Genomic DNA, 17,695 nt, shown 5'->3' on the forward strand with positions numbered 1-17,695 from the left:
GGTAAGGACGGCAGGTTTCCTTCCCTAAAGGACATTAGTGAACCAGATGGGTTTTTACGACAATCCGGTAGTTTCATGGCCATCATTACTGATACTAGTATTTTAATTCCAGATTTTTATTTAATTAATTGAATTTAATTAATTGAATTTAAATTCGCCAGCTGCCGTGGCAGGATTCGAATTCATGACTCTGGATTTTAGTCCAGGCCTCTGGATTACTAGCCCAGTAACATAACCACTATGCTACCATATATGGGGGTATATGTTGAAGGTGGCAGAGCAGGTTGAGAAAGCGGTTAAAAAAGCATACGGGATCCTGAGCTTTATAAATAGAAGCATAGAGTTCAAAAGTATGGAAGTCATGATGAACCTTTATAAAACACTGATTCGGCCACAACTGGAGTATTGCGTCCAGTTCTGGGCACCGCACTTTAGGAAAGATGTGAAGGCCTTAGGGAGGGTGCAGAAGAGATTTACTAGAATCATTCCAGGGATGAGGGGCTTTAGTTATGTGGATAGACTGGAGAAACTGGGGTTGTTCTCCTTGGAACAGAGACGGTTGCGAGGAGATTTGATAGTTATTCAAAATCGTGAAGGGAGTAGATAGAGAGAAATTGTTCCCATTGGCAGAAGGGTCAAGAACCAGAGGACATAGATTTAAGATGATTGGCAAAAGAACCAAAGGTGACATGAGGAAAAACATTTTCGGACCAGAGGTCTTATCCTCTCTAAGTTTGATTAGTTTATCAATTATCTCTCCCCTTTCTATCTTAAATGTTTTAATATCTTTTTTGATCTCTTCTTCTAATGTCATGCTCACCGTGTTAGTCTCCCTGGTAAATACTGAAGTAAAGTAACTATTCAATATTTCTATGATTTCACTGTCATTACCTGTGAGTTTGTTCTGATTTTTCTTTTATTATTTATGTGCCTGGTTGAATACTTTTGTATTTCTTTTTATATTCCTTGATAATTTAATCTTGTAGTTCCTCTTTGCTTTCCTATTAGTTTTTTTGACTTCTTTCCTAACCTCTTTATATTCCCTTTTGTCATCCTCCTTTATTGTCTATATACCTAGTGTATGCCTTTTTCTTCAGGTTCAATTTTACCCTTATCTCTTTATTCATCAATGGTGTTTCATTATTGGCTAATTTGTTCTTGCTTTTTAGAGGAATATACTTCACCTGAACTCTATTGATCACCGTTTTAAATATTACCCATTGCTGTTCTGTCTCTTTGTCTGCCAATTTTTTTTCCCGTTTACCTTCCCTAGTTCCATTCTCATCCCCTCGAAATTAGCTTCTTTTCCAATCTATTACTTTGGTCTTTGTCTTACTTGTATCTTGCTCAATCATTATTTTAAACCTTATTATGTTATTATCGCTATTGCCTCGATGTTTACCTATGCTTACTTTTCTTATCTGCTCTGGTTCATTTCCCAATACTAGATCTGGCAGTGATTCCTCTCTTGTTGGGCTTCTCACAAGCTGGGTAAGAAAGAACTCTATTCCCTTTTCCTCTTCTTGCCAATTTACTTGGGGGTAGTTGAAATCTCGCATGATTATTATTCGATGCTTTGAACTCATTTCATTCTCCATTTCCCTTCCACTATTAGGTGGTCTGTAGAATAGACCTATTAATGTGATCAATCCCTTCTTATCCTTTGTCTCAATCCATATGGATTCTGTTTCTATTTTAATGTTACTTATTCTATTGCGTTATTATTTTTCTATTGCTATTATGTTGTCTCTAATTAGTACAGCTACCCCACCCCCTTCTTCTTTCCCTATCCTTTCTAAATACGTTATATCCTCCAGAAATAGTGGGGAACCAAGGGGCTAATGAGAGTGAGGAACATAAAGTAATTAATATCAGCAAAGAAAAAGTACTGGAGAAACTAATGGGATTAAAAGCCGATAAATCCCCTGGACCTGATGCTTACATCCTAAGGTTCTAAAAGAGGTGGCTGCAGGGATAATGGATGTATTGGTTATGACCTTCCAAAATTCCCTAGATTCTAGAACAGTCCCAGCAGATTGGAAGGTAGTAAATGTAACCCTGCTATTCAAAAAAGGAGGGAGAGAGAAAACAGGGAACTACAGGCCAGTTGGCCTTACAGTCATCGGGAAAATGCTGGAATCCATTATTAAGGAAGTAGTAACTTTTTTTTATTCGTTCATGGCATGTGGGCGTCGCTGGTGAGGCCAGCATTTATTGCCCATCCCTAGTTGCCCTTGAGAAGGTGGTGGTGAGCCGCCTTCTTGAACCGCTGCAGTCCGTCTGGTGAAGGTTCTCCCACAATGCTGTTAGGAAGGGAGTTCCAGGATTTTGACCCAGCGACTATGAAGGAAGGCGATATATTTCCAAGTCGGGATGGTGGGTGACTTGGAGGGGAATGTGCAGGTGGTGTTGTTCCCATGTACCTACTGTTCTTGTCCTTCTAGGTGGTAGAGGTCACGGGTTTGGGAGGTGCTGTCGAAGAAGCCTTGGCGAGTTGCTGCTGTAGATCCTGCGGATGGTACACACTGCAGCCACTGTGCGCCGGTGATGAAGGGAGTGAATGTTTAGGGTGGTGGATGGGGTGCCAATCAAGCGGGCTGTTTTGTCCTGGATGGTGTCGAGCTTCATGTGTTGTTGGAGCTGCACTCATCCAGGCAAGTGGAGAGTATTCCATCACACTCCTGACTTGTGCCTTGGAGATGGTGGAAAGGCTTTGGGGAGTCAGGAGGTGAGTCACTCACTGCAGAATACCCAGCCTCTGACCTGCTCTTGTAGCCACAGTATTTATGTGGCTGGTCCAGTTAAGTTTCTGGTCAATGGTGACCCCCCAGGATGTTGATGGTGGGGGATTCAGCGATGGTAATGCAGTTGAATGTCATGGGCAAGTGGTTAGACTCTCTCTTGCTGGAGATGGGCATTGCCTGGCACTCGTCTGGCGTGAATGTTACTTGCCACTTATGAGCCCAAGCCTGGATGTTGTCCTTGCTGCGTGCGGGCATGGGCTGCTTCATTATCTGAGGGGTTGCGAATGGAACTGAACACTGTGCAATCATCAGCAAACATCCCCATTTCTGACCTTATGATGGAGGGAAGGTCATTGATGAAGCAGCTGAAGATGGTTGGGCCTAGGACACTGCCCTGAGGAACTCCTGCAGCAGTGTCCTGGGGCTAAGATGATTGGCCTCCAACAACCACTACCATCTTCCTTTGTGCTAGGTTTGATTCCAGCCACTGGAGAGTAGTCCCCCTGATTCCCATTGACTTCAATTTTACTCGGGCTCCTTGGTGCCACGCTCTGTCAACTGCTGCCTTGATGTCAAGGGCAGTCACTCTCACCTCACCTCTGGAATTCAGCTCTTTTGTCCATGTTCCCACAGCACGGGAAACACGCTGAGGATCCTTCAAAATTGCACCACTACCAAAATCTCCACTCAATGAGGTCTGTCAAGTACCTCAAGTATCTAACTAACTATCTAAAGCAGCATCCCGCCGGCTTTAATTGCCATTGGGAGTCCCGCATTTGGGAGCTGCGCGCGCACACGAATGCATCACTGGGGAACCCCGAAGTCAACAGGTTGGAGCCAGGCTCCCAAACCGATCCGGGATTCCTCCATTTTAGGAGCCGCCCCCACCGCACCCGCTCAGCCATCCGAAAATTGGCCCCTATGCCTCCTAGCTCTAGACTCTCTGGCCAGGGGAAACAACCTCCCAGGATCTAACCTGTCAAGCCCCCACAGAATCTTGTATGTTTCAATGAGATCACCTCTCATTCTTCTAAACTCTAGAGAGTATAGGCCCATTCTACTCAAACTCTCCTCATAGGACAACCCTCTCATCCCAGGAATCAATCTAGTGAATCAATCTAGTCAACCTTCATTGCACTGCCTCTAAGGTAAGTAAATCCGTCTTTAGATAAGGAGACCAAAACTGTACACAGTTCACCAGCTGAGTTCTCATCAAAGCCCTGTACAATTGTAGTAAGACTTCCTTACTCTTATATTCCAACCCCCTTGCCATGTTAGAGCTGAACTCCTTTATGCTCCTTGACATTGTGCGCAGGCTTTTTAGTCACCAAGCATTTAGTTGTGTATGCCTTCTTCTGTAGCCTGGCCCATTGAAGTCCTCATTTGAATCATCTGCAGCAGAATTAGTGTGTCACACTCCAGTGAGCTGGCACCTGTGGTATCCTTTCCCCCTGCCCTGGGTGGTGTGCACTTGTGTCCGGTGTCTCACCATGTGCAGATCCCTCCTCTATCCTAGCCTCTAAAGTACGCGTGGTATCAATCTCTGAGCTGGTGGCTGCGAGTGTAAGATCGAGTGACAGGGTCTCTTCATCACTGTCTTCTTCCTTTTCCTCCTCTGACTGGGAAGGTTCTAATTCTTGAAATGAAAAAGAGACAAGGGTTGGGTTGTGGTGAGGGGAGAGGAGAAAGTAAGAAGTACGAGCTTGCACCATCTGCAGCTTGTGAATCAGAAAAGATTGTCAGATGAGGGAGAAGTGGGAAGAGAAAAGGTGGATTAGGTATCCAGAGACCCTCCTCAATCCCTCCAGTGCTGCCAGTGGCCACGGCCTCAGCGATGCCAACTTCCCATGATGGCCAGCATTGTCTCCTCCATGGGGGTTAAAATGTGTTGGCGTGTTTGTCCTCCTCTAGTTTTTTGTTGCTGCCTCCTGTTATGCACCACCTTATCCTGCAAGAAAGAGGGAAGTGTGTCAGTGAGTGTCCTGCAATATATTTGGGTAATGTGGCTGTCCTGGTTGAATAGCTGCCAGTGTGACCAAGAAAAATCCTGACACTTTGGAGGCTGCATTAATGATTATTGTGGGCAGAAAATGCAACCCTGCAGTGACTGAACTACTACTCCTGCAGCACTCTGTACAGTGCTCAGATGAAATAACTCATATGCTGATGTCAGTTCATTTTCATTACTCGACCACTGGCAGTCATGCCTTCAGCTGCCTAAGCTCGGGAATTCCCTCCCTAAACCTCTCCGCCTCTCTACCCCTTTAAGACACTCCTTAAAACCTACCCCCCCTGCCTTTAATATCTCCTTATGTGGCTTGGTGTCAAATTTTGTTTGATAACGCTCCTGTGAAGTGCCTTGGGAACTTTTACTATGTTAAAGGTGCTATATAAATGCCATATAAAATAGTTTTCATTATAGAAGCAATTAAAGCAGTAAATGATAAAATCATAAGTTACCTCTTAACAAAATATCACTTGTAAAACTCAGTATAGAAATCTTAATTGTTATCAAAGCAAAATCTTAGTTCAATGCTACGTGCTCATCAATGCTCATTGCAGCTGCACCTTTTTGGATCTTGAATGTAGCAGAAATATCTGCAGATGGCAGGTGTACATTCCGTCAAAAAACTGAGGAATGTATTACTCCTTCTAATCATAAAATGTTGTTGTGGCCCTGCCAGCAAATAGGAACCATATGGATTGGGATCCTGAATGTGGGACGCCAGCGGTCGGTGAACGGTTACTTCCTGCTCTTACAACGCTAACTTTTTTTTTACAAAATCCCCGCTGAAGAATTGGCCCTTGAAGGCCAGACCAACTTTGGGCTCTTAAGTAAGGGTGCCCTTACAACAAGAAAAGGGCTGAGCAGGACTAGAAATTGAATTCTTTTAAAATGGGCCTCCCTCTCAGTGCCATTGGAAATGGGAGCTCAATGACTGAAGCACTGATCAGGCACTCGAGCTGTACAATGGGGAGTTCCCTAATTAACGTATTGTTTAGGGCTTTGCTGAGCCTTGTGCATGGCTGAGGGTGTAGGCTCTTAGAACATTAGGCACTTGCAGCCTGAACAGCCTCGTACTCATTACACTAGAGGAGGAGTAGGCCTCAGACCTCTAGTCTCGATAATTGTGGGGCTACCACTCCATATGTCATACATGAATAGCTTTCCATATTTTTAAAAGGTACTCCCCTCCATAACACTTCTGGTTTAGCCCAAATAACTTCCCTTCAGTGGAAGATCAATCGAAACCCAGAGAAAAGGCATAAATGGCCGTTCATGCAGATTATCTGAATGTATGTTGGGAGATCGGCAGAATCCCACCTGAAATTCTACCCCCATATATCTTGCCAACATTGGGGTCCATGGAAAAACAAATTGATGACCTTATGGTCCACCACAACAAGCACATTGTTCTTATACATTAGGTGACACCAAGCTTGGAATTTAATACGCTGTTGATTTGTGGGAGGAAGGGCAGACTGAGAGGCAAGTTGTTGTATAATTTGTTGCACGTGGGAAGAATGGATTTGAGAAGGAAATGGTTTGATGAGTCTTGGTTTCAATCCAATGAGAGCGAGGATGCGAGGAGGACAATGAGGATGTGCGTGGCATGCTGTATTTCGAACTTGGGGGGGAAAGAAGAATGGAGAGCTTGGAGAGACATTATCCACAGGAATGTCAACTACAGAGAGGAAGATAAGAAAGGATGCAGGGGAGAAAGAGAGATTGGAGGCTAGGAGATAAAGAAGGCATGCAGACTAGAAGCTTTTTCTGCCCAGGAGTATGCAAAATGTCTCCCCAGCTGCAGAAGCAATAGTAAAATATTGGAAGGACTTAGTATTTGCTCCTAACTCTATAAATTTTAAGTGCTTGGCACCAAAGCAGAAACTGAGCTTCTCAGAGGTAGCTTTTGCAATGGAAGAGATATGGGAGTTTTATTTGAGATCAGAGGGTACAAGGAGGCCAAGAATAAGATGAGCCTTGATTTAACATTTACTCCACGTTAGAATGTTAATGTTGACAGAATTACATCATCAGGCTGAGAGGTTGTGTCAGATATCATGGAACCAATGGCTGGAAATCAACTTACCAAAAATCGAACAAACAATAAATCTTTTTGCTTTCTTCATTTAAGATATTTTGACTTTTTTTTTTACAAAATTAAAAGCTAACATACTGACTGTAACTGTGAGCAAAAGAGAATAACTTGTAGTTTAAACTAGAGGAGAGAAATTGAGAGTGGCAGAAACTGGCAAAGCTTCAGCTATTTTAAGAAGGCAGTTCAATACTTGAAGATCAAGGCTCTGCAGATTTTAATCGTTCTCTTTATTCCCATGAAATAGATGGTCAATTGTATTGGGTTAAAACTTCTGTTGGAGGCTTATTGCCCCACTGGGGATATTGATTAATGATAGATTTTTTTAAAAATCCCCTACTAACATTTTTGAGTGACAATAATCCCAGCCAAGTAATTTTGTAAGCTTGGGAGGGAGCTATCACAGATCCCTGAAGGCGGCGGAACAGGTAGATAAGGTGGTAAAGAAGGCATATGGGATACTTGCCTTTATTAGCCGAGGCATAGAATATAAGAGCAAGGAGGTTATGATGGAGCTGTATAAAACACTGGTTAGGCCACAGCTGGAGTACTGTGTGCAGTTCTGGTCGCCACACTACAGGAAGGATGTGATCGCTTTGGAGAGGGTGCAGAGGAGATTCACCAGGATGTTACCAGGGCTGGAGCGCTTCAGCTATGAAGAGAGACTGGGAAGATTGGGTTTGTTTTCCTTGGAGCAGAGGAGGCTGAGGGGGGACATGATTGAGGTGTACAAAATTATGAGGGGCACAGATAGGATGGATAGTAAGGAGCTTTTTCCCTTCGTTGAGGGTTCTATAACAAGGGGGCATAGATTCAAGGTAAAAGGCGGGAGGTTTAGAGGGAATTTGAGAAAGAACTTTTTCACCCAGAGGGTGGTTGGAGTCTGGAACTCACTGCCTGAAAGGGTTGTGGAGGCAGGAACCCTCACAACATTCAAGAAGCATTTGGATGAGCACTTGAAATGCCATAGCATACAAGGCTACGGACCAAATGCTGGAATATGGGATTAGAGTAGACAGGGCTTGATGGCCGGCGCGGACACGATGGGCCGAAGGGCCTCTATCCGTGCTGTATAACTCTATGACTCTAAGAGAATTCACTCTCAACCCCTCTTCCCCCTTTGCCTGCCGTGAGCAGATTCCTTGACGATTCAACAAGCCACTTTATTAATTTAGACTGTGCAACATGCTGCGTTTTCAAGTAGGGTCGACCTAATTCACTAGAGTTCAACAATGTCCTCTTGTGCAAGCAAAAGTAATTCCTGGTGAGTTAGAAATTAGGTGGAACTTTATAAAGCTCTTTTGGAAACATTCAGCCACATTTCCACATTTTTTTGACTGTACTTTGTCCAGCCACAAACATTTATATGCAAAGCAAACTGTGGACTATTTTATTTAGTGATAGATTGGTATAAATACCAAAGCTTACACTGGCTGGGAGACGATCATCTGAGGTGCACCATCTTGGTGGCAGAAGTAGCACCTCGACACTTAATACAACCACATTCTGGAAAGAATGTGTCAGCTTCCAACATATGGGATGCAGCATGTGATCAATTGGTGCACAAGGTTTGCCAAGTATAACAGTTGAAAGCAGGCAAAATCCAATGAATTCAAAACAGACCAAATTTCTTTTTCCACAGACTGCTACTGTATCAATACAGAGAAAGCAAAAAAAGTCAAGAGAGGATAAAATTGTTATTGAAAGTATCTAATATATTTTGTTGTGCCCTTGTTGCGCCAAACCAGTCGAGTTAAAATGGGATTTTTTTTAAAAAAAAGTTTGCGATATAAAACATCGTAATATTGAGGGAGAAACTTTCCCTCACTGCAGCTTTTTTGAACTGAAGGAATTGCTGGAATGCTCGTCTTCAGTATTCTTTAACACAGGATCCACTATTAAACTTGATAAAATCATAATACTTTTAAAGTAAAAGTATAGATTACTGTGCATGCTAGAATAGTTTTACTGTTTGGAGCCAAGTCTAAAATTGCAATCCTGGCAAGGTCTAGGAGGAAGCAAGCCAATAAGATCAATTTTTATATTTAAAAAAGATCTCTACCCGACTGAGCAGTTTGTCAAATGGAGTTTTCTTGACTTTACTTATGGAATGTTGTTTTTAAATGATTAGATTATGACTTTTCTTTTACTTAGCACAAATACATCGGCCCGTATTTTTTCTTTTTATCAGAAATTGTGTAAATGAAGCATTTTTTTTTCTGGGTTTCTTCTGTCTGCTAATTGAAATGTCAGGTTTGTCCAAGTTTCCTTGTACTCTTGCCTTACCTCACTCAGCAGAAACCTGCCAATCACAGCACATTTGCAATGATCCTCATTTTGACACTTCTGAAGTAGCTAACAAGCTGTTGGACCATTCAGCTGTGCTCAGAGGAGAAAAGTGGCTGAATCAAAATGTGCAAGGCTGGATTCTCAGAGCCGTGACCCGAACGCTTTTTTTTAAGATGGAACTGCAGAAAAGCACGATGACACTTTTCAGTATTTAGAGCTCAGCCTACCAGTTAAAATTAGGACAAAGGCTGCCCAGGGAGAAATTTCCAAGCAGATCAACTCGGGCTTGAAGTCTCGAAAGGACTTGGGAAGATACATGAACAAAGTACCACAATGTGAGGAGGATCAGCAAAGTAAGTGAACAGTATTACCTCAAACGCTTCATCCATTAGACTACATGGAAGTCAAAAATTAAAAGTTAATTGTGACACACGTAAGGACAGTAAAAATCCTGTGTATACATACACACATGGCTAAGATGAGAATTTTACAAGGAAAGTGAATATAGTGAAGTGAGTCTGATAATGCAAATTATATTTCACACCCCAGAGAAACTAACAATCAAGCATTTAAAAACAGTGAACTGACCAATGATAAAGGAATCTAATGTTTTATTTATAGGCCAAATTGGCATATAATAGTGAAGTGAGTTATAGTGCAGGTGATGCTGGAGTTACACAAAAGACAGTTCAAGGTAAGGATGCTGTCCTGCATAGCAATGGAATCAGTAGAAGACATGTTTGAAGAGTTAGGAATGAGCTGCGGATCAGGAGGGTTTGTACCAATCATGCTATAATTTGTGATGTAATTAAAATGTCACAACTTTTCATATTCACTGTTTTCTGCGCAGGAATATGAAAGCTCATCTCAGTCCAGTGCAATACAGAAATGGCTCACTGTACTTCTGTTCCCTCTTCACAGATGATACAAAACATGGTGTGCAGCCTGCATTGCCACTCACCCAGACACTAAATACAAGACACGATGATGAGAACAGAGAAGCACCGGATACAGCACCAGACACCAGTGATGAAGGGACAGAAGAGACAATCACACCTGATGGGCAAACAGGTGCAGTGCGCCGGTCTGGCATCCTGCCTGCCCATCACCAGGTGTGTCCGGAGGACTTGCTTACACTTTTTGCTTTTCAACAGAGGATAGTGCAAAAAGGCAGTTGAGTCCATACCTGTGGTTTAGGGGCTGGATGGTTATTTGTTTGTGATATAATTATCCAATGATGAAAAAGCAGAAGCAGGAACTGCAATGCGGCAATCAGATACATCCATCGAGGGGGCTTTCAACAGGCACCCTGAGGAGACCACCTCAAGCAGCACCCTATGTACAGAGACATACGTGTGATTGTGGTGTCAGCATCATTCCTGTGTCATCATCAGGCCCTGCACCAGTGCCTTCAACACTAAGTAGAGGCACTCCACAGAATCAAGCACAAGACCTATTTCACTGAAGGAAGAACATTGGGGTTACATTGTATGACTCAGGTAGATAACATGTAAGAAAGCAGATTAAAAACAGGTATACCATATGCACTGAACAACCATATGTATTTAGACATCGCAACAAACACACAACAATTATCACCATACCTATTCATGCACCAGTACTTTTGAACAAAGCAGAGAGTCTACATTTTCAAAACAAAAGCAAAACTAACATATGCTTGTTGAAGAACAGAAAACAAACAGTTCTGCAAGAAGCAGCGCTCTGATGTGACACATTTGTCAACCGTGAACTAATTAGTGATGCATAAGTCAGGGAAATTATAGCTTTCTGCATGCATCTTCCTCGCTGCAGGGTTAATCTCCTACTGGAACAGGGATATTACATAGAATGCACAGCACAAAAGTGGACCATGCCGGTGTTTATGCTCCACACGAGCCATTCAACCCTTTGTAGGCCCCATTCAACCACTCGAGCCCATTCCGCCATTCAATTAGATGATGACTGATCTGTATCTTAATTTCATCAACCTGCCTTGGTTCCATAATCCTTAATACCCTGGCTTAACAAAAATCTATCAATCTCAGTTTTGAAATTTTCAATTGACCCCCAGCTTCAACAGCTTTTTGGGGGAAAGGGTACCAAATTTCCACTACCCTTTGGTGTGATGAAGTGCTTCCTGACATTATCTCTGAACGGCCTAGCTCTACTTTTAAGGTTATGCACCCCCCCACCCCCGTGTTCTGGACTCCCCCATCAGAGGAAATAGCTTCTCTTTATCTATGTCATCAAATCTTCAATCATCTTAAACACCTCAATTAGATCACCCCTTAATCTTCTATGCTCAGGGGAAAGCAAGCCTAGTCCATGCAACCTGTCCTCATAATTTAACCATTTTAGTCCCGGTATCATTCCGGTGACTCTGCGTGGCACCCCGTCCAAGGCCAGTATAGCCTTCCAGAGGTGCGGTGCCCAGAACTGAATGCAGTACTCCAGATGCAGTCTAACCAGAGCTTTATACAACTGTAGCGTAACTTCCACCCCTGGAGATAAAGCCTAACATTCCATTAGCCTTTTTTGTACCTGTCCACCAGTATTTAGTGATTTCTGAGCATGGACCCCTAAATTTCTCTGTTCCTCCACAGTTCCTAGCTTCTCACCATTTAGAAAATAATCTGATCTATCTTTCTTGGGTCCAAAATGAATGACCTCACACTTCCCTACGCTAAACTCCATCTGCCACAGTTTTGCTCACTCGTTTAATCTATCAATGTCCCTTTGCAACTTTCTGCTCCCATCTATACTATTTACTGAATCATCCTTATTTCCTCGTTCCTTTGTGTTTTCTTCCTGCTGCTCAATCAAGTCCAAAGTAACTATTTTTCCAACCTTCCGTAGGCTATATAGCAACGCAGCCCTTGAGTGGTGCTAAGAGCTGAAGCTGCATTGCCACATTCCCCGCTGAACGTTTAAAAAATCCTTGTTCAATAAGGAACCAGCGTGCAGGGGCGGACTGGCCATACAGGAAATCAGGAGATTTCCACAATAGCCCTGGGAATGGTCCTATTATTGGGTGGGGGGAGTTGAGATTTGTTTTGAAATAATTAAACAGTAAATTTTACAGCTCTGTATAAAAGCAAGTCCAGACATGATGAGATAAAGACATCATGCTGATGGGAACATTGAGATAAAAGAGGAGCGCTTTCATTCAGATACACCATTCCTGATGCTATCCATTCCAAAACCACATCTAAATAATGTAAGCTGGATTGATTACAATTACAAAAAGTGAATCTGATGAGAATGATAGTAACCCATCTACTGTATAATTAAGTTAAATTTGCACACAATCTCTTCTTCATTGGCAGAAGATGAAAAGGTCTGGAAAACCCTTTCCTTTCAAATTGCACTTATTTATTTTTAAATTAAAATGGCCTCTTTAAAACCAAACCGAGAGGGGTGCAGTTAGGCTATATGCATCTTAACATCAGCACCACAAATTGTGACAATAAAATGGCAAGCAGAATGTCCTCCTTCTAAGCCTAGCATTTCCACTTTGAATGGGATGCCACTGAATTTGACACTTTAAGCTTTCTAACTAGACCTTTCAGAACTTATTCTGTTAATTGACATTCCACCTGCATGCAATCCAGCAGGAGTGAGAGTTTGGTTTAACAGTTGAATTAGATGGCAGTTGAAACAATAGCAGTGGTTCACTATAATGCATCCCTCCCCGTCCCAGTTTGCAGGCTGAAAATAACCTCCCACCAGTATGCTGAAGAGCACAGCTTTATAACATTTCTGGGATGCTTGCCAACAGCAATCAACTGAAATTTTAAGTTTTCTTTTTATTTGCTTCTTGTTCCCCCTGATGGAAAGACTATCAATTGTTTTTTTATATATTTGTAACTTTGGTCACAAAAATTTACAACCAATTGCAGTCCAATTGTCATTTGATCAATACTGTTAAAGTCCTGTAAATACAGGTAAACTGCTTAATCATGAAAAAGCAACATTTCAGGTATATCCTGTGATCACAACTCTAATGAAAGACAGAAAGAAAGAACTTACATTTGTATAGCGCCTTTCACAACCTCAGGATGTCCCAAAGTGCTTTACAGCCAATGAAGTACTTTTGAAGTGTAGTCACTGTTGTAATGTAGGAAACGCAGCAGCCAACTTGCGCACAGCAAGATCCCACAAACAGCAATGAGATAATGGCCTGTAAATTGCTCTGAACGGCGAACCAACAATGCTCACCACTCATGAGATTTAAATTCACCCACTTTAAAGTTTAAGTTAGTGTTCTTTTTGGCGGCAACTTCCTTGAAAATCAGAGTTCAAAAAACAGACGTGTTCTTTCCCAGGCAGTGTGAGCAGAGAAAGGATCGTCATGCCTCCTCAACAAATCAGCTTGAAGCAAGCCACACTGCGAGAACCTAGAAGTGAAACTCAATTGACAAACTGCGCAGACTAAAAACCAGGAAGCGCCCAAAAAGGTTTGTAAATGTACAATAACATGAAATAGAGAAAGCAAAATAAAGAGAGGCTAAAATTTAAAGTCTGAGATAAAAGTGACAGAAAGAAAAGGAAAAAAAAGTTATACATATAAAAAAGTTTTTTTTAATTTTTTTTAAATGTCCAAAAACTATTAAAATCAGGAGTAATGAGAATCAGCATTTTTAAAAGTTAATTTTCAGTGCCAGAGAGGTTGTTTGGCAGTCATTAATACTTAACACGCCATTAAATGTTAGTTTAGACCTAAAAAACTCAGCGTACCTTTTTTGTGGTGAGATTAGTTTGTTTCCTGCTGGGCAGGAGAGCAAGTTCACGCTGATCCATTGATTGCAGCTGGCGAGGTCCCTTTAACACGAAGCTTTCACATCACCGGTGAACCAGGAAGAGCAAGTTCCAGGTTTTCTCGTTTGACTGTGCATATGTGGTCGCTGGAACTTGCTCTTCGATTTGCCTATTAATAATGGTGAGCGCTGTTAGGCTCATCGTTATTTTGAGCAATTTCCGGCCCATCTTCCCAGATAATTTGTTTTAGTAATGTCGGTGGAGGGATAAATACTGGCCAAAACACCAGAGAGGGTAATTAAGGATTACCCCCACCAAAAAAAGTTAACCTATCTTTCCTTTCAGATGCTGAGCGACCTATTGTAAGTTTACAGTATTTGTGGGTTTTTTTGTAGCTACTTCTACGCTGCTGCTTCTGGAACAGCACCTCACGAGATGGGTTTACTTCCTGCAAAGCAATGCGGGCAGTAAGTGGCTGACAATGGTGTTGCTGAATGCAGAGACAAGCATTTTCTTCTCACTGCAAATCTGTGCTGTACAGGCCAGCAATGCAACGTTCACCTCGCTGATCCCAATAGATCTCCCCCAAACTTCAGGGAACGCCAGAAGTGTAAAATCACAAACTCGACTATTGAGTAAATTGTGCATGCGCACTAGGTTTCAGAATCCACCTGCAATATAAATGGGCAAATTCGGAAAGCAGACAGCTAACTTATATTATAACTCCAGAGACTTGCGCACAAAATCTAGTCGGACACTCCAGTGCAGTACTGAGGGAGCACTGCACTGTCGCAGGTACCAGCTTTTGAATGAGATGTTAAACCAAGGTCCCGTCTGCCTTCTCAGGTGGACGCAAAAGATCCCATGGTACTATTTTGAAGAAGAGCAGGGAGTTCTCCCCTGTGTCCTGGCCAATATTTATCATATTTATCACATTTATCACTCAACCAACATTACTAAGAAACAGATGATCTGGTATTTTTAAACTTTGCTGTTTGTGGGACCTTGCTGTGCGCAAATTGGCTGCAGCGTTTCTTACATTACAACAGTGACCATACTTCATTGGCTGTAAAGCACTTTGGGACATCCTGAGGTCACAAAAGGCACCATATGAATGCAATTTTTTTTTTCCTTTACTACAGAAGCTCTTCGGCTGGAAAGGCTTCTGCAGAATGAATGAGATATTAAAAATGTTATAGATACACACAATGTAAAAGTATAGAGTCACAGTTTACACTCTGGTTGGACCTATACACTGGATTTTATGGTGCATTCAAGGATTGTTAGCTAAAGTTGGTGTATCTTTGTACTGAAACTGCATGTGCTGTCTCCTTTTTTCAGGGATGAGGCATGACACAGGCACAAACATTATGTGGATATGGGAAATTGTAGTACAACTAAAACCTCTCAAGACAAGCTTCAATTTACTGAATGGAGAAATAAAACACCTGCTAGGGATCAGACAGATCAGGAATCCATCTTCCATTGTCAGTCACTGATTCCACAGTTTCTGGACTCACACACGGACTTCTAAGCCACATGTTTTTAAGCTCTCTCATCAGCACATAGGAACTAAAGATAAAAATCTTGCTAAAAGTAACAGCTTGCACTGATCGGGAATTCAATCCAAATAAAAACAGTTGGGATGTGGAGCAAAGTGGCTTTAAAGTAAAGTTACCTGGGTGTTCACAAAGAGTTCTTTCTCCTCTTTATATAAAAAAAAAATCCCCCCCCCCCCCCCCCCAGTATTCTCCTGATGACAGTGACACATGTTGGAGTATGGGTCCATGGATAGAGGCAACTTTCCAGTACCTCACACAAGCACCAGGCTTGTGCATGAACCAAGACAGGTGGGTGCTCAGCAGGCTGATGGAAAGGGGGGAGGGGAGTGGGGGGGGGTGGTAGTGCAGCCAAGGACTGATCCAGTCCTCACATTGGCCAATTATGTTCTCCAAATTGCTGCCCAGCACAGATCAGTTAACTCATCACGTACCAGGGATCAAACTGGGAGCTCGCTGCTCTTTATGATAGTCAGCACACCACAGAACATGACTATCCACTGAGTCACAAGCGCCAAATGTTCACTAGGCATTGGGAAATGGGAGCAGGTGCTTCCTGACAGGCAGATAAATAACAGACACCAAGTGAGTCTGATCGTGAGCATTGGTTACCTGGCTGCATCATCAGTTGTAGAAGGGTACGGGCTCCCTTTTTTTGGAGACGACAGCAGAATTGTAAAAGGAAAATTCACTGGTCGGTGTTCTAGGGCCTGTTATTTTTTTCAAAGATGTGTCCTTATTGAAAACACAAGGCCAGACTTCGTAGCGGGTTAGTGAACAAATGCACTGTTTGGTGCAGTGCTGAGAGATAAATATCAAGAACATCCCAGGTTTATGGTGTGAGCAGAGCATTGCTTTGCTCTGTTTGGTCGCAGTAAGAATGACTCCCAGGCCTGGAAAAATCAGTCATTTCTTAACACCACCCAGAAATCCCTGCTCAAAAGTCCTCGGCCTAGAAATTCATTGGGGGGGCGAGGCTCGCATTGCACGGGCCTGTTCACGTGGTTCCAGACAGCACGTGAAATTTGTGCTGGGTCTTTATTAAAGTGACTCAAACTTGCAGCCAGCGTTACCCATACTGTTCACCATCTTGCACGCCTTTTTCTTTGGTGGTGTGTGGGGGGGGGGGGGGTGCACGGGGGTTGGGGAGAGAGAAGAGGGGGGTTGGAAATTGGGCGTCGGACGCGACTTAAAGGTAGCTGGCATCTCTAAAGGGGAGGTGCAATCTGGCTGCAGACAGGAACAAACGTGGTCATGGGGCTAAAATGGTTGCAAGAGGTCCAGACATGGCTTCAGGTTCTCTGATGCCACGTTGGAGGCCTCGGAGCAGGTGGTGGACAGGAGGGGGGGTGAGATCCTCTTCCCCCCCAGGGGAACGCCACCCCCAGTGGGAAGAAGTCACTGAGGAGGTCAATGCCAGGAACTTAGCTCCCAGGACATGGCTGCAATGCCAGAAAAAGTTCAATGATCTCACCAGAGTTGCCAAGATAACAATACTTCATTCTTATTCTGCTCGTACCTCCATCATCTCCAGCCTCACTACTCTCAATACTTCCCTTCACACTCCTACAATCACTGCACCACACTTCACTCCACCTCCTTCTCCTCACTACTGCAACCCTCATTTCCCCACATCTTACACACTGCATACCAACTTTTTAACCATGACAGGCACATTCTCTAAACACCTCACAAGACTGTCAACTCCCTTCTTTCTTGCAAGAGTAGGTTGTGCACAACTCAAGATAGGAGGCTGCCAGTGGAGGAGGCTGAGCCTGCCTGCACACTACCCCCCCCCCACCCCCAATGGAAAAAACCTGCTGGCCATGACCTTGATGACTGGTAACGCTGGAGGAGACGTCATGCAGCGTTTCTCCACACCTTATCATCTTTTTCCCTCCTTACTTCTATCTCACCCTACACACACTGCATGACAAACTGCAGCTGCTTTCAGCAACCATTTCTCTCTCTCTGCTCTCCCTTCACACTAAATGCTTGACCCTTGTCCCTCTTTCATTTCAGGTGTTGAAAATGTGGAGAAGCTTCTGCCTCTTCAGGGAGAGGAAGTCAACCTTCCTGATGCACGGTCACACACAAGCACCAGCTCCGAGACTGGCAACATGTGCACTTTAGAGGCTAGGCTAGAGGAGGGGTCTTCATGGCGAATCACGGGGCACAGGTGTGCATGAGCTGGGGCAGGGGGATAGGACGCCACAGGTGCCAGCTTGCTGGAGGGCAAGATCAC

General features: G+C 43.2%; 1 protein-coding gene across 1 annotated transcript in view; it reads right to left on the bottom strand.

Moving 5' to 3' along the window:
- Window positions 1–289: 289 nt before the first annotated feature.
- The window catches only part of ophn1 (oligophrenin 1), a 211,963-nt gene continuing 194,557 nt past the window's right edge, over window positions 290–17,695 (bottom strand). Inside the window, exon 25 of the mRNA XM_067997231.1 lies at window positions 290–4,692. The gene's annotated coding sequence lies outside the window, so the exon portion shown is untranslated. The remainder of the gene's footprint in view (window positions 4,693–17,695) is intronic.

The sequence above is a fragment of the Heptranchias perlo genome, chromosome 15, assembly GCF_035084215.1.
Source record: "Heptranchias perlo isolate sHepPer1 chromosome 15, sHepPer1.hap1, whole genome shotgun sequence".
Taxonomy (NCBI): domain Eukaryota; kingdom Metazoa; phylum Chordata; class Chondrichthyes; order Hexanchiformes; family Hexanchidae; genus Heptranchias; species Heptranchias perlo.